Raw genomic sequence first — 24510 nt, forward strand, 5'->3', positions numbered from 1 at the left:
TAACTGTGTGGTTGGTTCATCATTAGTTCAAATCTGAAGTATTGTCAAGCATGAAAAAGAAGACTGAGAATGAAAAATATTGTAGCATTTGATGCAAGTAATCTCAGTCTCAATGAAAATGGCTTCTACAATACCTAGAAAAGTAGAGATTATTTATAGTAGGAAATTACTAAATATTTACAAAACAAAACAAAAAAATCCTGCCATTTTCTCCAATGTTTTGTACAGACCTTTTATTATTTAATACTGGAAATCCTCAGTCTCTTGAAAGTGTCTCTTGAACAGTGACTCAAGATACCAACAAAAAAAAATGTAGAATCATGTATGATCTATTGCATAACTTTATTTCTTAGTGCAAAATAAGAAATGAAAAATGCTACAAAAATAATTTGTCCCAACTACTATGTATGATGAAAATTACAACCTCTTCCCACAAAACATGTTCCCACAAAACATGTCAAAAACCATAAACATGTCATATTTATACCTATGTGGCTTTCTACTAAGACTCTGGAATTCAGATTTAATTGCTTCTCATTATCCTTTGTATTTCACTTTTTTTAATCTCATAGTGATCAAGTATGCTGTACATATTTTTTAGACATAATCAGTTTTAAGACAGTAATATCATAAAGCTTATATTGTACTCGTGGAAATTAAGGACAAATAAATAAGAGCAAAAGAAATTAAATACTTGTATTGTTTTGTAGCTATAGGAGGATTCAGTTCATTGGTTAACTAAGAATAGTATGGCATGGTAACTCCAAAAAATACTACCAAGCATATGAAAACACATACAAAGCACAATACAAGAAATGCAATGGGGGAAGCAAAATGGCTGGGTATGATTTATGTTAATAACTTTGGAAACATATAAAAACATGGTGAAAGAAAATAATAAATTAAAAGCTTATTGATCAGTATACAAAACATATGAAAACGTTTGCTGCAACAGAGGAGTAGTGTTAAACACTAAAATGCCTGAATCAAATCAGATAAACAAGTTCACTGGATTAATAAAGAAAATAGGATTAGTATGGATTGCGATTTCTCACCTAAGTAGGAAAGCACAGGATTTTTAAGACTATAATACTGACAGGGGACCTAAGATGGTGACTGTGCCTGTGACATAACTGTGGGAGACCAAGAAACCTAAGAGCAAGAAGCAAACAATGATGTAAACCAGGTAAATTACATAGAGGTGTGTTGTGAGGTAAAAGTTTATGATATTAAAATGGATTATTTCAGTGACTTCAGTCAGGAAACCCACAAGTGGAGAAAAAGCTCTTGAGTCAGTACTCAGCAAAGTACAGAACATAATCCAAATTTATATTAAGGAACTAATATGCAGCTGTGTCCATCATGTCCTTTACTTCATGTCCAACGCAAAAAAAATGATATATTCACCAATCTAGCGTTTAATTTGAAGAAAAAAATTAATCAAATGAGTGACCTTGTTAAAGAGTATTGGCTTATGAGTGTCTTGAAGACTTTTCAGTGGCACCATGAGAAGCTGTCAGAAAAAAAAACCAAAACTAAACAGAAGGAGCTTTCTTTACAGAAGATATATTGGAAAATCTGTTTCAGATGCATGTAACAGTAGAAGATCTGGAACAGAATAACAAAATTAACTATTGCAAATTGCCACAATTAAAGGAAAAGGACTCAGTAGTTTTGAAGGGACACACTTCCTAAATCACTAAATTATTAGTGTTGATGTGCAACCCATCTCAATTGCAGCATTTTCTAAAGCAGGTGTAACATGCCTGGGTTCCCTCCTTTAGCCCTAAATGTAAGATAAGTACTAGCTCCTTTTCCCACTCATTTGCAGTCTGACAACATTGCAAATTAGTTCAGTTCACTGTGGGAAAAGCTGCAGAACAGAACAGCCAGAGCAAGACAAGATAAGTGAATATTAAATGCCAACTAAACAGACAATTCATTCAATTATTTCAGCAGTATCTTAGAAAAGTAACAAATCATACAAAACCAAGAAACACTGAATCAATAGTATCCTGAGATTTAGCGCTCTCATTCCCTCACAACTACTGCTTTTGCTACTGGTTCAACAACTTAATGGACTTTATGAACTTAAATGGTGTTTCCGATGAAACTGAGTCTGTGAATCTATGACCCTAACACTGTGCCTCTTGCTTAACTATTAGAATCAATTCAACAGCATTGCATTTTGTTTCAGCATCAATAACAAAATTTGAATTGTATCACCCATCCCTACATTCCTGAGAGGGATAGTTTAACAAGTAATTAGTAATTTATACATGTGAAGTAATCTACAGAATGGAATGCAAGGAATTTAAGAGAGATAAGGAAGATGAATAAAAGAAAATGCAAGTATTTTTTAACTATGGAAATTAATAGAAAAAATGTCATAAATATACTTGGACAAAGAATACACAGAATTATTATTTAAAGATGCTATCAAGAAGCCACAATAATAAATAACTAATAATATACTTGCAAAAAGTAATTATTCTACTAAATAGAGGTTTCTCATACCACAGAAAATAATTATTAATTTAAACATCTTCCAAAAATAGACATACTTTTTGTAAGGTTTTTTATTCTTTTTTTAAACCCAACAAGGCAATTGGCTGCATTATTTCAAAAGGACTTATCATGATTTTAAACAGATGAAAATTCAGATTTATAATTTTAGACTATCTTCTAATAATACTCACAGTTAGAAAAAAAGGAGTGAAAGTCAATATACAGAAGGAGCAGAACTTAGGTACAAATTTTGCACTCAGTGATCCTGGTATATTCATTCTTCCATTAATAATAGAGCTTTTAATGATATCCTCTCAAGACCCATAGAGTTGTTCAAAAAACAAGACCACAAACCCAAAGCCTTACCAGTTCTATTGCTTCAGAAAAAGTAAAATTCACTGCATATTTAAATAGTACTCAGTAAAAATTGGTTATATTAGACCCTATGCAAACTTAAAATTATCAGTAAAGACTGAAATTATAAAGGGACAGCAAATCAGTGTGATCAGTAGATGGTTAATGCTTAGGAAAATGCTGAAATCCAAAGGAAGAGATTTCATGGCAAGAGAACAGAACCACTGGAGAGTCCTAAGAACAGGAATCAGTCTTGAATATCTTGATGGGCTAGACGGCTGAACTCAGTGAATTATAATCAATGGCTTGATGCCCAAATGGAGACCAGGGACAAGTGGTGCCCCTCAGGAGACAGTGTTGGGATCAGCACTGTTCAACATCTTTGTTGGTAAGAGGGGCAGGGTATCGAGGGCACCCTCAACAAGTTCACTGATGACACCGAGCTGTGTGGTGTGGTCCTCTCTGGAGGGAAAAGAGCCATCCAGAGGGACTGGACATGTACAAGATAGGCTTGAGAGGTGGGTCTGTGTGAAACTTGTGAAGTTCAACAAGGCCAAGTGCAAGATCCTGCACCTGGGTCATGGTGATCCCCAGCACAAACACAGGCTGGGGGGAAAATTAATTGAGAGCAGACCTATGGAGGAGGACGTGGGGTTGTAAGGGAATGAGGAGTTCAATTTAACCCAGTGACATGTGATTGCAAGCCCAGAGAGTCAGCTGTGTCTGTCAAAGAATGATGTGGCCAGAAGATCAAGGAAAGTAGTAAGCAGTTCTCCTCCTCTGCTGTGGTCTTGTGAGACTCTACCTGTAATGGTGCATTGATCTCTCCAACATAAGGACTCACGTGCTGGAGCCAAACTGAGAGTTGAGGATATTCAGCCTGGAGTGACAGGACAAGGGAGAGTGTCATTAAATTAAATGTGTGTACATTTATATTACACACCAGGCAGGAATTATTCACTGGAAAGGTTGTCAGGCATTGGAACAGGTTGCCCAGAGAAGTTGTGGATGTCCAGTCCCTGAAGCTGTTCAAGGCCAGATTGGAAGAGACTTTGAGAAATCTGGTCTAGTGAAAAGTATCCCCACCCATGACAGCAGGGTAGGAACTCGGTGATATTTAAGATCCCTTCCAAAATAAGCTATTCTACGATTCTGTGATAATAAGGTGGACCAGATGATCATTGTAGGTCCCTTCCAACTGAGGTATGCAATCAAAAAATTGCAGAACTTGAAACACAGTTGTTTACATTTTTGGAAAATATTTTCAGGCTGCTAGCATCCTACCCAGTTCCTTTCATCAAGGTACACAGACTGCAGACATGCCAAGGAAAAGAAATTTCCAGGGAATTTTTACCTGAAATTAAGTAATCAAAGACATTAACACAGCTGCATGGGAAAGCTGAGTTGAACATTACTACGGAAAAAAAAGTTGCATCATTATAAAACAGACTAGAATATATATTTTAAAAAATCCTGCCAGACCTGTTTCTGGGATTGTCAAAATGCCAGTGAATAGATAGGAAATTTAAACAGAACCTTGTTAAGAAAATGTCATGCACCAGAGTCATGTACATATGCCAGATTATTAAGGTTTATGAGTGGCTCACATAGTCAGTAAAACAGGAACTTAAGTATCTAATATCTGTCATTCCGGCAGACCTAATACTTGTTATAACCTGTCTAAGTTTCTGCCAAAACTGAAGTCTAATATTTGAAAGGAGTTTTAGAGGGAAGAGCATGTGTTTGACTTGCAGAAGTAGGGTAGTATCACTTGTGTCTATTACAGTGCAAAATATGCATGTAATTAGTTTTTTTTTTCCGCCTTGTTCTGCTGAAGGTTGCATATTATATTTTTAGAAGATTCAAAAGTTACATAATTTGAAAATTCTTGGACAAAGTCCCAGGGAGACATTCACCTCGTGTGTAATGAACGTGCCCTGCTAGACAGTGTAGGATCTGCAAAATACACCTAAAATGATATGCTAAGGAATTCAGTAGGCTTGAATTTCACAATCCTGAACATTTACGATCATATCAGACATCTGACTAAAGGGATGACTGGATGAGATATATTTGCTTTTCTAACTGTGATTCTGGCTGTCTAAACACCACATCATTCTGTTAAATAGAGTGTTTCTAACCTCAACTCTTAGAAGTTCTATTACCTCAAAGAGAAATCCGCTGGGAGAAACAAGTAACACTGACTTAACAGCAAGAACCTCTAGTCCAATCTCACAAGCACTGGTGTGTAAGACATGCCAAGTTAACTGTGCTTTGTATCTGAGCTCAGCTCTATAATCAAAAGAATACTCAAAGATTTCATTTCCACTTTGAAAATCACATTAGCAAATACAATTTTCTAGGTAACTACAGCCTCAGTAGATCCTGAAAGAAAAAACCCAACTACAGTACCTATAATGAAAATTAATTCAAGTGCATGTACTAAGAAAGAAACCTAATAACAAAAAATCCCCCTCTTTAATACAAATGCTGTAAGAATTAAAATGGAGGACAGCTATATCAGTGTTTGTATGCACTACAGAAATCAAAGACATATCTATATTAGTATTACTGATTTCAGTTAAAAAAACTCTCTATCAAGTCAAAAACAAAAAAGAACAAAACCCCAAAAACCAAAAACCAAAACCAAAAAACAAACAAAACAAGAATACAAAAATAACAGAAGGAATTCACACAGGAATTTTAATACAACATTAAAAGTACAAGGAAAGGTGTAGAAAAAAACACCATACAAAAGAGAAAAAAAGTCTTAGACTCTGTAACTTAGAAAGGAGATAACAATGTGGACAACAAATGATGCAGTGAAAATATACTGGGCTGCTATGAGTCAGAAACTGTAAATACCAAAGTGAAAAAAGAAATGCTAGAAGTCAGCATTGCAGTGCTTGTCTTGTTTACTATCAGGCTGAACATGATATGAGCTTTTCAGATACCTCATATCAGTACTCTTACGACTGAACTAAGCTGTGTATCAGGACATGCAATTAACATTACTCAATATCCCAAAAGTCTCTTGCTTCCCCTTACAGTATATTCAAGGTCCTCCCTATGTTCTCAACAGATGCAATCATATCCACTCCCTAAAATTTTATCCAATTTCTTTTTCGTACTTTCTCATGCAGTATCCATCGAATACTGACTATTCAGAAGACACTGTCGGCTACTTGTGCCACTATTAATCTATAAGCCTCTCTGTATTTTTTTCCTTCTTGTTCACCTTTACTCAAGAGTAACATTCACTATTACTTCATTTTCTACATTGCCCTCAACTGAGCAGTCTCTGCCTCACAAGAAGCAAGATCCCAACATAAAATTTTCTTCATTAAGATGATTGTTCTGTAAATGCAATATTCTTGCCTTTTTCTGTGTAGAATGAATTATGAACCCGAATCACAGGCTGAATATATGAAAAATTAACAGCTTTGATCCAGTCCAGCCATTTCTGTGTTTTTGTACCTTAAAGGACTTAAATACCTTGTCCCTAGGAAGTAGAACAGTTTTATGTTAGCAACCATGCACCTCAATATAAATCCTAAGCATCAAGCACTAAAATAATCACCTTCCGGGATGTGGACCTGTTACTACCCTTAAAAAGCAGAACTGGTAATCCAAATTATCCTCCGTGTGTTTTTCTCAGGCTGAAGAAGGCTGAATATTATTACTTCTGAAGAACATAGTATCTCTCAGAGGAAGCATCACCAGTCTTTACTCAGCTTTACCTAATTTTCAAACAGCAAAGAATGTTAGTAAATCAATTGAATTTTCTCTTTTTTTTTTCTATTAATAATTTTCTGGACTTGATGTGATCACTTCTGAAACATTAAACTGATACCAGTGCTTCAAATAAAAGTAACAGTGGAAAACTATTGCATGTTTTATATAGTTTCAATCAATAATCTGCAAAACTGCACAACACTTAGCAAGTGATCAAGAAGCCCAACAGGCACTGAGACTTCCCCAAACATCTCCTTTTTAAACTGTCTGAAAATTATATTATAAGGTAGCATGTCATGCATTGTTGACAAGTATTACCAGCTTTAACAGGAAATTAAACCAAACTACTTTGATTCTGAAATGAAGCACCTTCCCTATTTATAGTCAGCTGTGAGTGCCACACTTCACTTTCTTTCAGTGCAGAGCTACAACTCTGCAGTTCTGTACATCTACAGCAGCTTCTGGCTTGCTAAGCTAGGATGTGGACAGGCATGGGAGGAGGCATTTTGCTAATGCTCCCTGCTTGAGAGCATCATTTGTTGTTGCCTGAAAGATGAAGTGAGCCATAAGGGAGGACCCATAAGCACTGTCTAGCTTGCATGCTGCTTTTGGATAACAGTAAGCTTCAATGCAACATGATTAACTACTGCTGCTGTGTACTTAGGTCAGAAATGCAAGATGTGGCCAGGGGTGTGTATTCTATTGCCATCTGTTAGAGGTGGGGCAGTTATCTTATGTTAATTGGGACACCTGTTAAAACCAGGTGGGGCAGTTTTCTTTATCTCTTCCACAACCCATCCTCTCTCTGGGAAGATATCTTCTGTTAACCGGCCATTGAGTGTCACTGCATGAGTGACAAAATTGCATCATCCCACTGTGAGATGTTCCGTCCAGGGGGAGGAGCCAAGGATTCCTACCTGACATTGATATAATCTGACATTTCAAACACCACAGGCAGCCTCTTCCCAGAGGAGCAGCTTTTTTTTCCACTGGCTTTCCAGAGGAAGACCAGGCCCATCTACACCACCCCTGGACCTCCAGAGGAAAACTACACCCCTCTACAGGCTCACTGCTTCAACAGAACCACACCTGTCACTGCAGGAGGGCTGCAGCCGCTATTTAATGGGACTGCTGCCAACAACCTGACCCACAGGGTGTCAGGTCATATTCTGACTCTGTCAGTGTTGTTTTGTATTACTGCAATTTTATTTTTTTCTAATAAAGAACTGTTATTACTACTCCCAGATCTTTGCCTGAGAGCCCCTTAATAATTCAGTGGGAGGGGGTTTACATTTTCCATTTCAAGAGAGGTTCTGCCTTCCTTAGCAGAGACCTATCTTTTCAAACCAAGAAATGCTGTCAAGGAGTTTGACTTGAAGGAGGATATGAACTCAAAGATAGCGATAACAGTCTTATTATTAATGTTTTGGGTTGATTCTACATCTAAGTTAAAACTGGGCTGTAAATTGAAAATGAATATGTAAACCACACATACTTACACAAAAAAACACACCCACAGTGAGCTGATTTTAAATAATATCCATACATATTAAAGCCTATGGCTATTTTTCTATTTGTTTTATTATTTCTGTATACAAAACAATAGCAAAATAAATACTAATGGAGCAAACGACAAAAAATGCAGTCAAGTATGTAGAGGAAGTACAAATATGTGGATATAAACATCTTGCATCATCTTCCATAGAAAAAATAGGGGAAGGAATTTGCAGAAGGATGAGATACTCTTGATTAGTTGTTAGTGTCTTTGATTTCTCTTAGGATTACCAATCCCTTCCTACTTATTACTGCAGTGGCACAAAAATATCTACTAAATGTACACTTAGTTGTTCACAGGTAGCTGCTGTGGCTGACAGTCTTTGTCTTAAAACTGATGGGCAACAGCATATTGCTATATGTCCTTTTTTTTAGGAAACCACACATCAGTTAATACACACATCATAGCATCTGTATTTCATAATCTGAATAAGTGTATTACACAGGTGGGTGGACTCATCCAAACATATTCAGAAAGTGATTTATGGCTATTAAGTTACCCTAATGAGAAATATAACTCTTAAACATGTAGATCAGAAGTCTAGAAGTAAATTACAAAAAAAATCATAGAAAAAGTAAGCATCCAATATACAGATTTAAATATTTATCTAATGTACAATACTCCAAATTAAAAATATTACAATGCAGTGCAGAAATAATCAATTCAGACCATTCAGATAAACACATAAACTTGTAATAGCAATGCAATTAATGTTCCATAATCTATGGGGATATAATTCACAAGAACTCAATTTGAGAAGACCACCAGCTAAATTAGAGCTTGGACACTATGCTTTTATTAATTTCTGTTAAAACTACTCTTATGGTTAAAACTACTATTACTGTTAAAACTACAGTTCTCTGTTCAGTCTTTTGACATCAGCAGCAGCAAACTAAACACCTGAGGTCTTCCATACCCTCATTTTTTTTCTCAGGTTTGTTGTCAATACATTACAAATGTCAACATTTTGATTTTGTATACTGTTCTTGTATTTTACAGTACTGTCAAGCTGAAAGAGGAAGAAAAATCAGACATGATTGAAGTATTGCAAGTCTAGTTCTCGTCTCCCGCATATTGATACTATAGAATTAAACTGACTTCACATAAATATTTTTCCAATGACTACTTCTGAATTCATATCTGGATTTGATCAAAGAAACTAGATGCCCATGGCACATTGTATTTAGAATAGACGGACCAAAGTTACACCAGCAATTTAAAATGGAATGAGAAAATTGTATTTGCCAGCATTTGACAAGGAAGAACAGATATCTACCAAACAAGTTGGAACACCTGGACACGTGGCTGTGGGCCATGCACAGATGGCCTGCTGTAAATCAACAGCTTCAGAAATATCTTAGACTTGTTATGCACTCATGGATCTGTTGCATGGCACATGTACAGGGAGGATGACATGTCCTGGATTCACCTAACACACTCCATGAGCCAGGAAAGGTTGATCTGGCTCTTTATCTACAAACAAAACAACTGGGGAGGCTGCTGCTGCTATCACAATTGTTCAGGATGGCAGATTATCCAATAAAGCAGCAGGGTAGTAGATAACTTGCAGTAATTTACTGGAACATTGTTAAACTAGTTAGTTGGTTTAAAGAAAAGAGAAAAAGGAGTTGGATTCTACTTATTGTTTTCTGAATTAGTCATTACTGATTACTTGTATTAGTCAAGGTCATTCATATTAGTGAGCTCTAATAGAGGGTGGACCGAGAGAAAATAAAGACAGATTTATTTGTAAAAATTAAGAAATAGCAAGAAGGGGAAAAAGTCTGAGATGCAGATAATATATTAAAAAAGGTATTCAGCTTGTACCTGACATGAAAACTAAAAGTAAAAAATTAATAATACAAGAAGAAATAGGAATGAGAAAGGTATGTTTCATAATCCTTTAACTTTGCAAATTAATGTTCTGTTCATTTTTCTCCCAGAATTTATGCTGCAGTCTTTTAAGTCAACTTCTGCATGTATTCTAAAAACTTTCATGTTTTTCTATTCTTAAATATGTGAACATTAAATATTTAAAGTATTGAATATGCTCTCATCTCTAACTTTTCTATTGTGCATTCTACATAGTTAAGAAGGCTGACATCATATTGAAACTCACAGCAGCAGACAAGTCTTCATTGTCCTCTTGCTTCATTTATTCCCCTGATGTTCTGATAGAAAATATCATATTAGGAAAGTGGCTACTCTCAGAAATGAAGCAACGAAATCAGGTCACTTTCAAGTGTTCTATAATGGCTTCAAATATGCTGCAAAAAGCCTGAACTCGCTTTGATATGAGGTATCTTTATTATTTATTATACAAAGAATTTTCCTGTAACTTCGATGAAATGGTAAAGACAATATTTTTGAGACAAGTATTGTCAGCCCAATTATTTTAAATAATCAGATATAAAAATAATGAAATGCAGGAGCACTGATAAAAAGGACTGGGATGGCAGGAAAGAATAACCAAAATTAAAAATAAAGAGTAACTAAATTAACGCTGGCTGGCTTTGGCCAGAGGTTTAGATTAACCTAAAGGTAAAAACAAAACACTAAGAAAGAAAATATATCACAAGGTAATGTTAGAAATCAAGTAATTATCATAATCAGACATCTCATTTCATACTTTGCGTCAGATGCTTCATTCTCAGCACAAAACATTGGGACAAGTAATAAAAAAGGTTCATCTGACATTGTCTGCAGAGGAACTAATACTGATTTTAAGTTTTTTTTTTTTATAATGGACATGTAACACAAAAGATACTTAAAAATATAATGGTTGATAATGCAGATTAATAATTAAAACTTAGGGCTAATTAAGAAAGGCATTAAATCACATTTGATGTTACACAACAATACAAGAAAGAAAAGAACAATAAACTCCAGAGATCCTGCCAAACCATGTTAAATGTAGTTGCTCCTTCATTCTTATTTTTTATGAAAATTCAACTAATGTATAATAGTCTATTTTTCGTTAGAAAAAGCAAAAATAATTTAATGATTAAAAAGAAGTTTAACTTCTTTTAATACAAAAACTGGAATGAAATTATTTGTCTATATTGTAGGTTTTACTTTAGTAACACATGCATCAATATTTACTACTAAAGAAGAACTGTGCTGAAAACTGTTGGCAACTACTCCACACCCCAAAGTGCTATAAACTTTGTTTCTTATTACTGTGACTTTAATGTACTTTTATACGGCTATATTTTTGTGTGAATTTTCAACAAAGATAGAAGAGACTCCAGAGTTCATCATAATTTAATGATCTCTTCCACATTAATAGCTCACATGAAAACTCTATCATTTAGTTGATAAAAATTTTACTTACACAAACGGAGCCTTTTAATCCATCTAACTGAGAAATGCATTCACTTCTTAGAATACTCCAAGTCTGATACTTATACCAGGCATACTGCAGGTATGCTTTTACTTGTGCATATCTCCCTCACTCCTGAGGGACACTTGCAAAGTGAAGAACTGACAGATCTTGATCCTGCTAAGGTCACAGGGACTTAGCTATATTATAGCTTTGCTTAATCCTCATTGGTTTTGCCTACTGAGCACAAGGCTGTTTCCCTGACAACACAACAGCAGTCACCACAGTATCCAGAAAAACATATGATGTCCAGGTTTAAGGTATATCCCACCTGAAAAAATATTATTGAATACTATTTTCTATAGGTCATTGTAGGTAAAAAAATAAAAGCTGTGAAGATCTTCCAGATCTTCTGTTAAGCTTGTTACTATTACTTACTTCAAGGACATTCCCTAAGTAGGTTGAATACGTCTGAAACTCAGTTCTTAAATTAGTGAGTACATGGGAGTAAAAGTCACAGTAGGAAGCCATGTAATGTAAAGGAATTATTGAATGTTTATAAAAATTCCTACCAAGTGTGAAAGACAACATGAGAGAATGTAAAAAAAAATACCACTTCAAAATTTAAAAAGAGGGCAGTAATTGCCAGCATAGAAAGGGAGGGACCACCTCGTGTCTAAAGTGACAAATTTGAGAACAAGTTTAAAGGTGGATATAGAAATGAGATGGTGAGAAACTACACACTGCAGCAATATTTAACATAAATACATATGGATGATGGCTATGTTTTTCAGCTTAAGAAAAGGATTTCACAATAATTAAGATAAAGTGCGAACCAAGAGAAAACAAATGCATTAGATCAGTAGCTGAATATGGAAGAATCTAGAAATTTTCTTTGGTAACTAATATTAAAAAACCCCACTGAGACAGTAAATCTAGCCAGACAATTTCTTGTACTTCACCAAAAGCATGCAGTACTACAACTCATAGAATAAATAAAATTACTTCATTAGTTTAAATTTGTTTGAACAATGCAGACAGGGTAAGTTTCTGGTGGTAGATTACTTAACTGGCCACATATCAACTAATTTAATATGAAAGCAAAATAATGTTTTTTCTTTTCATGTGTGCACTGGTTAACATAAAAATGCTCTATATGATCATGTGTGCTCTAACTCAACTTGCACCAGGTAAATTCAGTACTAATAACTGAAACATTATGTAAGAAATGCCTACTGACAGGTGTCTGAGTGGTTTTAGCTGAGATGAAGCTAGACTGAAGAAAGGAACAAAGGAGACAGTAGCTTGACCTCATGGTTAATGGAGGAATGGCTGAGCCTGAGTCAGGCATTGCAATGGACTTTCCAGTAAAAAACATTTAGAAGACAAGGATTTAATCAATTGACAAAACAGCAGTTTGTTTCCAAGCAACACAGGTCACCAAGAATACAGCACTTCACTCATATAATTATTTTCCTATTGAATATACTTGTACATCAGTTTTCAATTTTCTTTTTCAAATACCTCAAGTGTACAAGCTTACATGACAAAAAAGATTGGGCTAGCACAACTACGAAGACAATTTCCCATGTCACTGACCTTCTATCTTGAGGAACAGCGGCTTAAAATGTGAAGAAAATTATTGTGGAGTTTGGGGGGGGTCTTTTTGGCTTTGCTTACTTAGTTTTGTTTTTAAACTCCCAAAAAAACAATGACGAAGAGTTCAATCTGACTGGCCCACATTTGTAAATTTAGGAAAATTCGGGAAGCTGAAAAAACTATCAATTCTATTGCTTTCAGAAAAAAGTGGAATGTATAATTTGACTTATTTTCCTACAGACTACATAGTAAATAAATAAATAAATACATAACTAAAAAAATTAAACTGGAACCATTGAAAGAATGCAGTAAGAGTGTCACACTACCACAAGAAATAACTCACACACTCACTCTAAGATCTAAAAGAAGAAAAAGAGGAAGTTTTATTTCTGACTTCGCAATATATAGAATTCTAAAAGTTACAGTGGATTGGAGGGTGAAATTGCCACCTCTCCAACCACACTGGTCAAACCAACAGTCCATCAATTCTCCCCTCCCACAAAGAAGAATGTAAAACAATCATTATTTACATGACAGTGCATGAGAAACTCCAGTAGAAATATGTAAACATCAGAAGGCATATAAAACTTTTCAAATAACTTTAAAACAACTTTAAAACTTTTAAAAGAACAGGGCAACATCAAGAGACAATATCAATTTTCTTAGATGCTAAGACAGTACAGTGATCAGCAAGATATAGCAGGCACAGTAACATAACCACAGTTATTTGAAGTAAGAGCATTTATTGAATACCATTTGTACTTTAGTCTCCTTGTGGTCCATGTTTTTCACTAAAATCGTGAAAAGCTATTTTGAATAAAGTAATAAATACAATAAAGTATTATAAAGTAAAAGTATACATAAAAGTAATGAAGTAATGCTTATACAAAATTGTTAGTAATTATTTTTTCATTTCAGTTCTGAGAAAGCTGTTACTTACACAGGTGACTGAACCACATAAAATGGGCACATTGAAAATATAATGAAATGAAACTAAGGGGCTTTTGGAAAATGACAGACTGGATTATTTTTAAAAAGTGTTCAGTCTGTAAAGACTATGAGCAGCTTGCATTATCAATGCTCTGAGAAATCACTGTTATAAAATATTTTACACATTTAAAAAATAAGTTAATATACAACCAAGCCATTAATTAGGCATTTTAAGCCCTAATGATGTAGTTTCAGGTAGGAGTTAGACTTTTATAAGAAATACAGCTACATTTAGAAAGAAAGCTAACAGTATTACGCAAAGTACTTACGGCAAACCCCAAGACTTAATTCTTAGAAAATTCTTTGAAACAGGTGACAGTTGCAAACATGGTTGTGCTCACATCATGTATTTTACGTCTGTACAAATGAAAAAGACTTGAGTTAGGAAAGAAAGCTAATTTTCACAACTATCTTAAAACTTAATTACTTAATTTTTGTAAGCACCTTTTCAGCTGCAAAACACAGAAAAGAAATAGCTACAAATGCTTAAAAAAAGAATAATGACTGATCTGACAAATCTAAGCTTAAAATTCTTTAAGAAGAATTACTAGCAAATAAACAATGAAAATTTTAAGTTCATTCCTTCTGGAGGAATACTGGTCAGGATAAAAACAAAGCTAAAACTACACAGGCCTTCCTGCAACAGAAGAAGGAATAAGAAATAGGAAAAGACCATGATCAGAAAGAACACAAGCACACTCAAGGTTAGATCATGACTAAAAGAAAGATTCTCACATGGTAGTTCATGCTCACACCCACTCTAGAGGAGTTCATGCTCACACCCACTCCCCAAGTCCTTATGTCCATGCAATAGTCATGTAAGAATAAAGATAGAAATTATGTTAAAATACCTTTGTACTAATACTAATGTATGGAAGACAACAAAAGTTACACTAAAATACAAGTTCCAAACAACATACTGTTCACAATTGATACTTTATTACAATGAGGACTTCAGTGAGTGGCTTTCCTAGCACATATGAGTTAACTTACAATCATTAGACCTATGAACATTTCCTCCAAATACGTGCTACTCAGGATTTCAAATCCCCACTTCTTGTTCCTAAACAACTTATTTATTTCCTCTTTTTTTGCAGAGGGGATTTCACCAATCTAGGTAGCCAAGAAATTCCTCTAAAAATTCTATTGACTATTTCCTTAAGTTACTATGGATGTATATTAATCATACTGTAGCACAGATCAGTTGAAAGATTGCATTTGTGAGACATATTCTGTGCTAATACTGTGTTAACATGGATACTGAACTGAAACTTGTCAGACTTTTCTGATTCATACACAGAATTAAATGTTTATTTTCTTCTAAGGACTCTGGTATCTCCCCATATTCTCTATAACTTCTATTTCAAAATACGTTGATTTCTTTCCTATGAAATCACAAATCTAATTAATTTTTAGCTGAAAAAGTAATGAAGAAGGTTTCAATTTACATTTTTTTCCAAAACATCTTTTATATCTTTTAACATGTTTTGTATCTACTAAATTAAATTCAATTTAAAATTAAATTTTCACCATGATTGTTAAAGAATTTAATCAAAACAAAGCATCACTAAACATTCAGAAGATAGCATGTTTTCATTGTCTACAAAGGAAAAAAAAGAGACAAAGTGGTTAAATAACTTACATCATGTTGCACAGCTGGTGGCCTGAACAGGAAAAGGATATGTTCAACACTTCTTGTTTCAAAATCTCTACATATTCTTTCAGGCTCCTTTTCCTGAAAGGAAAGTTAAGCACAGGTTAAAAAGGGACCACTAGACACAGACACTAAAATTAGACATAAAATCTTCAATTTCCTAAAAACTGATGGAGCTTCCAGCATTAGAGAATGTAATATTTAATGTGATTAACAGATTTTTCTTTTTGTCATATTTAATGATGACTTTTCAAGTGTGCTGTGGTAACTATTGGAAGTAATAGCAAACTGAACCCAAATTATCAGCATCTCCATGTATCTGTCATACAAGTTTACAATCACTGCAGTTCCAACTTCTATTTTTCTATCATAATTACTCTTAATTGCAGCAACTACTTAAAGACGTGCAAGAAATCTGCACTAATCTCAACAGTTTTACAGTAGGAATTCATGTTTAACTACCTGCTTGTCTATATATTTGGTGTTTATACTTCTCCTACATGAGAATATTTTTTTTGAATTGTAGAGTTAGGAAGGCACAGCATACTTTGCCCCTTTTCAAGAAAGGAATGAAGTTGATTTTGTGGTCAGTATATCATACAAGGAAGCATGGACATATTTTTGACCTCACTGTTCTCCCAGTAAAGTAAGCCTTATAAAATCAGTTTTGTTTTAAAATCAGTCCTAGCAGCATCTCAAACTCTTCAGCAAAGGTATATGCCATTTAGAAGTTTCAAAATTTCATCATCTTTCTAGATGCACGTGGAGAAATATAATCTACACAGAGTCTTACACAGTCTGTAAAATATGTGTAAATATCAAGTGATAGTCTCTGGTTGATAAAATTAGTCATTTCAGAGAACACTAAAACCTCAATAATAGCAAGTGATTAAAACAAGCTATCTAAGACTTTATGTAGATTTCATTTCTCTAATTACATTGAGAAGGCTGCTAAATTTTTGCAAATTTTACATGGCATATTCCATTACTGAAGAGTGAGACTCTTCTAGACTTGTTTATAAAACAAATATTGTTTATACAATGAACACATTTATTACATTGCAACAAATTTATTACATTTTCATATTGAGAGACAGTTTAAACAGTATTAAAGATACTGTACCTTTTTTCACTTTCAGAATCAAATAACACAATTAACTCCATGCCAGGAATTTTATACTTATAGCAGTTTCAGTGCTGTTAACTTAAAAACAAAATAGGTTATATTGAGATTATTAATTATCCAGTAGTCAATGTCTGAAAAGTTCAAGAATGTAGTGTTCAATGAGCTGAAATTATTAAACACATCCTAATGAAAAATAAAAGCCCATATGAATGACTAAAAAAAACCCCAAAACAACCCACAAAAAATTTCTTCAATTTTGCTGGCTGTGTATCAACTGATTTTTTGCAATCTTGATGTTCTTACATTCTGTAAAATAGTGACAGAACCAGAAAGACCTGAGCTAAAATATATTCCAACAATGTATTTGCTTCCTTTGTCAGTCTTCTGAATGTTATTAGAGAAGTCATCCCTTCCTAAGCAGAGGGATAAATATATTTACAATTGGTCAGTAGCCATCTCATCTATAAGATGCTGGGTGTGCCTAAAAACAAGACACACAGTGATAAAGCATACAAGTTAGTAAGAAATAAAGGATTCTCAACTGAGGAAAAAAATGGAATTTTAGTGATAGGTAAGAAACTCCTGTTACTTGCACAAATTAATCACAGGAAGTATCACAAGGAAATGCAGTATTTTCAAGTTTGCTTTGCCTAGGCTGTTCTATTTCAATCTCCAGAACAGTACAGATCTCTTACATTCCTTTCTGTTATCACATCTCAGTTATTGTTGTTTCCTTTCACTCTGACTAGCAAGCGACACTCTTCCAACTTCTGTCACTCCTGCCACCCCCTCAAACCAAGTTACTCTCTATCATCCACTGTCTTCTTTCTTTCTTGTCCTTTGAATGGCTCCCAATCCTACACTCCTCATTCACTCTGTTCTTAAAATCATCTCAGTTGAATGGAACCTGTTTCTGAGACCGAAGTACTATAGTTGTAATGGAAAGTGGCTTAACTTTAACTTTTTAATATGAAGCAGCAGGATACCTCCTGCCTTGTATATTAACTTTCATATATGCAATACATATACTATACTCTTGCAGTACAGGTCTTTTCATATTATTTCTTCTTTATTTAACAGTAAGAAGAGGTTCAGTTTTCAGCAGACCTAAATTTTGCAAAGGTTTGTGGTAAAGTTCAAAAGACTCAACAAAAATGCACTTCTAGAAAAGGTGGCTTCAATGGATATTGAAGTGGCTTTCATGAGGATATTTTACTGGAATTAGCTCACTATCTTGGAGAAGATACCCTAATGGAAAAACCCAAAGAAGGAGAAATGAACAAGCTGCTCTTTAGATCTCTTTCTGTGAAAGGTACAAAAAATCCATATTTGCCATCCCTGGATGGTACAAAAAAAGTATTTTATAATTTATCATATCAGCTGCCTAGAACACACATTGGAACTGCTATTCACTGGGGAAAGAAAATTTTGATTCAATTTGCTTCAAGACTGATCACATTAGTTAAGCCATGCCATTTTGATGGCTAAGAGCCAAATTTCTGTCCCATTACACTTGGAAGTGTGATGATGATGGATCTGCTGCGTAATTCACCCACAAATTATTTATCTATTGTGATAACTATGAATGCAAATAATATTATCTGCAAAGACAGACATGCATAGTTTTTCTCACTGCTATCTCAAAGATTAGAGAAGATGGCCAACAAATAATGAAAGACTGTATAATTACACGTACAAAACTTTTGATAATGCTGCACAGTGCAGAAAACTTCTGCTGCATATTTCAAATGGCAGACTAAGAGAGATGAAGAAAAGGTGCAGCTGTTTTTTTCACAAACAAATCCATAATAACATGCAATTGAGGATTTAAACTTACATGAATTATTTCTAATATTAAGTGCCACAAAGCCTTAGCCCACTTGATGTCTGAAGAGCAACTGGCATTATCTACAGATCACTACTGATGTGATTAGCATACCAATAACTAGTACTAATATTGCTAGAGAGGATTTGTTCAATGATACAATTGTTTCATGTTCCCCTTTTGGTTCTATTGTTACTCCAGGTAGACTTATATAAAGTGAAAAGAAAAAGATGCATTTAGAAAAAAAGCTACAGTTATAGCATGTGTACTATAAAAAGTGCATCATATATACCAAAATCACTGTTGATTTTGCAAACACCTCTTCAGCTTTCAACCTTCACAAAATAACTCTTCCTGAGTAGATCCATTTCATCATATCAATCACACTCCAAAAATGCTCCTCAGTATTAAAAGGAAGCTGCCTAGGACATAGTCCACTCATACATCTCTTCAAAATCAAGACCAAATACTTAATGGATTGAGATTTATCATCATCATGCTATCCAATTTGGCTTTAACTCCAGAATTGCAAACATTTCTTCAGATTCCAAGAACAAAGTCTGACTCATCACATATGGGGGACAGTCTGAAGTACAGAAGCAAAAATCCTCTTACTACCTTACACTTTATTGATTCACCCAGACCTGGCTACCAATGCTCTTTTACCAGCTAGGAAAAAGTCAGTCTTAACCCTGACCATAATTTGCACTTTAACTCACCTTATGGGCAATCAAGTGCTCTATAAATAAAACATTACCCAAAGCCATTTAGACTTGACCATTAGAATATAAATTCACCATCTATTTTGTTCATGCAAATAATGAGTAAAGGAAGTAAATGGAAATTAGTTTGTATTGACTTCAATTTCCGTATCCAATTATTTATCTAATCATTCTGGGACTGCATGGCTGTGTTTGCCTGATAGGAATATTAATTCCAGTGATTGTAGGAGACTTTGCACTGGAGGCAGGAAATACATTTTGCTTAGCGTTTAACACATACTCCTTCTTTTCATGTTCCTCAGAGGCTAACTTAGTAGTCTTACAGGTATACTATTCCTTATTAATTTAGAAAATAATCATTTTTTATGGCTGTGACTGCATCAAGTTTTTCCTTGATTTAAAAATCATGTACCTCACTTCAGGAAAAAGCAATTAACAGACAGTCCATCTTCTCTTAGAGCAGGTTATTCTCCTCATATACAGTTAAATTACACAATACCATGTCATTCTTGTACCAGCTAAACTTAAAATATTTAAAAGACAGTAGAAGTGATTATTTCTTTCCCAACATCAATATAGTATTATTAAAAAAAAATCCTCAACAAGTTTGAAAATAAGCAGATTCTTATGCTAGTTTAAAATTTATTTTTCCCTTTCCAATATTATTGTTCTTTCCTTCTTTGACAGTGACCACTGTTCAAGTGAAGATAAAGATTTTCTCTCAGGGCCAAGAAAAGTAATTGCAAGTTGCATGTCATTCACATTTTTATTTTTGGAAAGGTATCTTTTAAAATATATCTTATACAGTAATCAGAAAATATTGAGTAAGTGTGGTGGTGCACTCCTCCTGGCTGCACTGTGATCTCAGAAATGTTCATAAGGCCTCAGCCTTGACCAACAGCACATGGACTAAGCTCTTGAGCTTATTAGAAATATTGTCTGCTCTCAATAACTTGTGCTGTGTAGCACAAACCACTTTGGAAACTTATTTTTCTTGTCTGAATAACAACTTCAGTTGAACAACATTTTTGTAACTCAACTTGCTACCTGAATTGTGGCCAAGATTGAAGATTATTATGACTTAAGCCAATTCTCTTATGACTCTAGAAAGAGTGGTCCTAAACAGACATGTCCTTTCAGAAGGAATTTATTCTCCGAACAGATTGTTAGACTGGAATTTCTTGGAATGAACTGTCCAAGGAATTTGTGGAATCACCATCCATGAAGGTGTTAAAGAAACAACGTGATGTGGCACTAAGTGCCATGGTCTAGCAACAAGGAGGTGACCAGTCAGAGGTTGAAGTTGATGATCTTAGAGGTCTTTTGCAATCTCATAAAAAATTCTGAGCTCTTCTGGCCTGCAGTGGTCTGTGATCAGCAAATTCCCCTGAGTGGGGCACCTCACAGCAAGTCTGCTGAACTTGGAGGACCAGTTACAATGACAATGGATGCTGGACTGATAACCCCACTCCTCGAGGCTCAGCCTGTTAAGAAGATGCAAAAGCATCTAATTTGAGAATTTCCCTGACATTTTTCCATCCTCAGCCTACACATATAATTTTTGGTTGATTTTAGTTTTAGGTAGATAATTTTTGGTTAATTTTAGTTTTAGGAAGATTGATTTTAAGTTCTTATCCAATTTTTCCTGTGTGCACTTTAACCATTGAGTAAGTAGAATGAATCTTGCTGATGAACTTTGCTGCACTCCCACTTAAATATTAAAACTGCCTTGGCCACCACCTTTGCTGGTAATTCTTTGAGGGACCTAAAATAATCATCTGCAACAGTAAACTGGTAATGATGAGTATTTTCTCTCAACTCTAACCTACAAATTTATAACGAGACAGCTTAACACAAAAGGTATAATACTATGTATATACGTGAGTTACATATGTAACATAGACATGGATATATGTACACATAAAAACATATATTCACTAAAATTTATTCTGAAATAATAAAAACATTTACACGTATGATCTATCAATTTTAAAAAAAATCCCACCATAATGCAAATAGGCATCTGCCTTTATAATCACATCATCTGCTTCCAAAATTTATTAGCATGTGTGCAAAAAATCCCATATTCTTGGAAAAAAAACCCCAGGGAGTTAATGAACTTTCCATTAAAGAAAAGTAAACAAAAAGCAACTAAGAAAAAACATACAAAAATATAGAAAACCATGTCTATTCATAATAATATTTAATTTAGTATTTCATATAAAAACAGTCAAAGGAAATCAAGAAGCTAAGGTATGTACAAAAAGTAACTTAACAGCAAAAGTACAGGTAAAATTTTAAAGACTGTATAAAATTTGGATCAAAGTGAGAAATAAAAATGGATCAAAGTGAGAAATAGATAATACGTAAAAAGTGACAGGAGAGCATTAGACTGATGATTCTTTTATAGTTTAACTTCTTTTATGAAAACATCTTACAGTCTAACTTAAAATTAAAGAAAAATATGGTAACACCATGTCCACTTCCAATGATGTAAAACAATTCAGTTGCAGCGGGTTGGAACTGGTCTTTTAGGTCCTTTCCACCCCAAACCATTCTATGGTCCTACAAAATTGCAACAAACATATTAATACCAATGAAAAGGCTGCAGGCCCAGATCACCAAAGCAGCACAGTTCAGGCAACAACAAATATATGGCCTCTGTCTGCTACAACTGCTAGTTTAAGACATGATTTCAGAGATTGTCCCTTAGTTGAAAGATAGGCTACATCCTATTTTTGCAGGGACAATAAAATAAATGGATAGCTCAGCGTCAGCTGTACATAACACACTGAGAATTAGTCCCAAGTTACATCAACTAATTAGCTCCTACCAGATAGCGCATGCTAAAAGTCAAATGCTAAACTAAGTAAAAACAACAATTTAGAAAATATGGTTTTACCTTCATCTCACACATGTTCTCAGGCATCAGCATCTTCTGTATTTAACTCCTATCCTAAATGGATTTCTGACTCATAGCAATGGAATAAACAGTAATTACTAGCAATACGTATAAATTACAACGTATAATTTTCTACTTCATTTAGACCCATAATCTGCCTATATAAGCAATAAGAAGACCAAACCTGTCACAATTGAGATCCAGCATATTGATCATAATGTCAAGTCAAACTGATTCCTAGTGATTTCACTGCTGTCATTTTGTTGCAAGGACTACTGTTTTGTGTCACAGCATTTGATTTTATTTTCTTTAAAAAAAGAATATGAAATGGATTGATTAATGATCAAGATCCTAAATTAGGGGAGAAAAAAGCCCATAATACAAAAAGAGAGAATTTCATATTATACCCAATCTAAAATTGTAAATTAAAAAATATTAAGTCACATAAGAACCAAAATAAAATTGTTCACATATATGAAAAAAAATTTCCCAAGTTTACAACTTGATTGAAAGCAGGTCTTCACACTGAGTGTTACAGTACTGTAGCCAAAATATTAGAAGAAAATAGAAATGCTTTTAAGCAGATTACACTGTTTCTCAACAATCAACTACTACCTATCTGTTCTGCTCAGGATTCATATCAATATAAAAAGATATATTACTGGAATATGAAAAACAAGGTCACTTTAAGTCTTTGTGTGACTGAGATATGGATATGGTAAATGTGGTCATTTTCCCATTAAAATAACTCATCATTAAATAATTTCTTAAGATTTTTAGGTTACTAACATTTTAAGGACTGAGTAAGGAAATATATTCATGTTCTCCAGCTAAACAAATAGAATGCACTTCCTTTAATTCTTTTTTATCTCTCAAAACACTTTCTTTTTTATTGCTTATGAATGGAGTCTGAATTAAAAGGCCTGTGCTTAATCTATCTTATTATTTTACTGATTTTTTTTTTTACACAGCTTCACACCTAAGATTCTAGAAAAAATGGTGATTTTTTTTTCCCCCCCAAAGAAAATTAATCTGAACCTCTTGCTCCAATTTGCTCACATTCAGGGTTACTACTCATTGCTGACATGCTCTGGGAAAGTGGCATTCCTATTCTGTGAGGCACATCCTAGACAGAAAAACTGCTTTAATGAGAATTACTTCACTAATGATTGTGTAATCTCTATCCTGGACTTGATTATTAATGATTTTATCTTACTGCTTTACATACTTGCTGGCTTGAAAGTGGTGAAATGTTTCCAAGATTTCAATGTGCCAGCAATACGGAACATATGTGTTTCATGCACTCATATTACATAATGAAACTGCTTATCATACCTTGGCAGTTTTTGAGAACACTGTGATAAATCTAGGTCCACTAAGGAGTTTGTTAACAGATTTCTGTTTATCTTAAAAAAATTGTAATGGTGATATACCTGCATTTCTAAGCTGTCAGTAATGACAATACTTCACAAAATCATAAGCATGGCATTACAGGACCTTAGGCTTAACTTCTTTGATCACCAAGTTAAACATTACACATAATTTTTTTGTTGTAAATATTTTTTTTCTGGCTGCCATAGATCAGCAGATTGTTAAAGAGCTGGTGATAGGATTTGCTGACTCTATAATCATAGGGCAGAATTATCCTAAACTCATACACTGTCTTCTTTCTTTTGTGAAGGTATCCTATATATTTTGATTAGAACTTCTACTTACATTGCCAGATCTGATGTAAAATTCATACATCACAGAATTATCAGGGTTGGAAGAAACCTTTAAGATCATCCAGTCCAACTATCAACAGAGCACCACCATTATCACCCCAAGTGCCATATCCAGGCACCTGTAATATGAAACCCTTGTGGAAAACAAGCTAGTTTTACAGACTTATTAACATATGTAAGAGTTTTTGGTCTTCTAGTATTTCTGAGATATGAAATACACATGAAAAGAAATGGAATCTCAACTAAGTAAAGCAGAAAAAAAAGTCCTCTGTTCAGTAAGAAAATAGACAACTAAGAGGAGAGAGCAGAAAGAAATGTGAAGGACAATAAGCAGGTCTTGCATAAGAGAAAACAAAAGCTGGTAGAAATTAAGCTAGTATGCTTTCCAAGTACTTACAAGCTTACAGGAACAGTGGTCAGTGAAAAATTATAGTAGTATCAGCTGAGTAAGGAAGAGGAACATGGGATCATAACAGAAAGCAGAGGCTTTCTGT

General features: G+C 34.3%; 1 protein-coding gene across 5 annotated transcripts in view; it reads right to left on the reverse strand.

Annotated features, from left to right (window-relative positions):
• The window catches only part of PRLR (prolactin receptor), a 157252-nt gene that overhangs the window by 122466 nt on the left and 10276 nt on the right, over nucleotides 1-24510 (reverse strand). For 3 of the 5 annotated variants that reach the window (XM_085567884.1, XM_021551890.4, XM_085567883.1), the window contains exons 4-6: nucleotides 16841-16921; nucleotides 15706-15798; nucleotides 14333-14420 (exon numbers count right to left, since the gene is read on the reverse strand). The gene's annotated coding sequence lies outside the window, so the exon portion shown is untranslated. The remainder of the gene's footprint in view (nucleotides 1-14332; nucleotides 14421-15705; nucleotides 15799-16840; nucleotides 16922-24510) is intronic. The other 2 variants (XM_085567886.1, XM_021551884.4) reach the window with 1 other exon arrangement.

The sequence above is a fragment of the Lonchura striata genome, chromosome Z (genome assembly GCF_050655825.1).
Source record: "Lonchura striata isolate lonStrDom1 chromosome Z, ASM5065582v1, whole genome shotgun sequence".
Taxonomy (NCBI): Eukaryota; Metazoa; Chordata; class Aves; order Passeriformes; family Estrildidae; genus Lonchura; species Lonchura striata.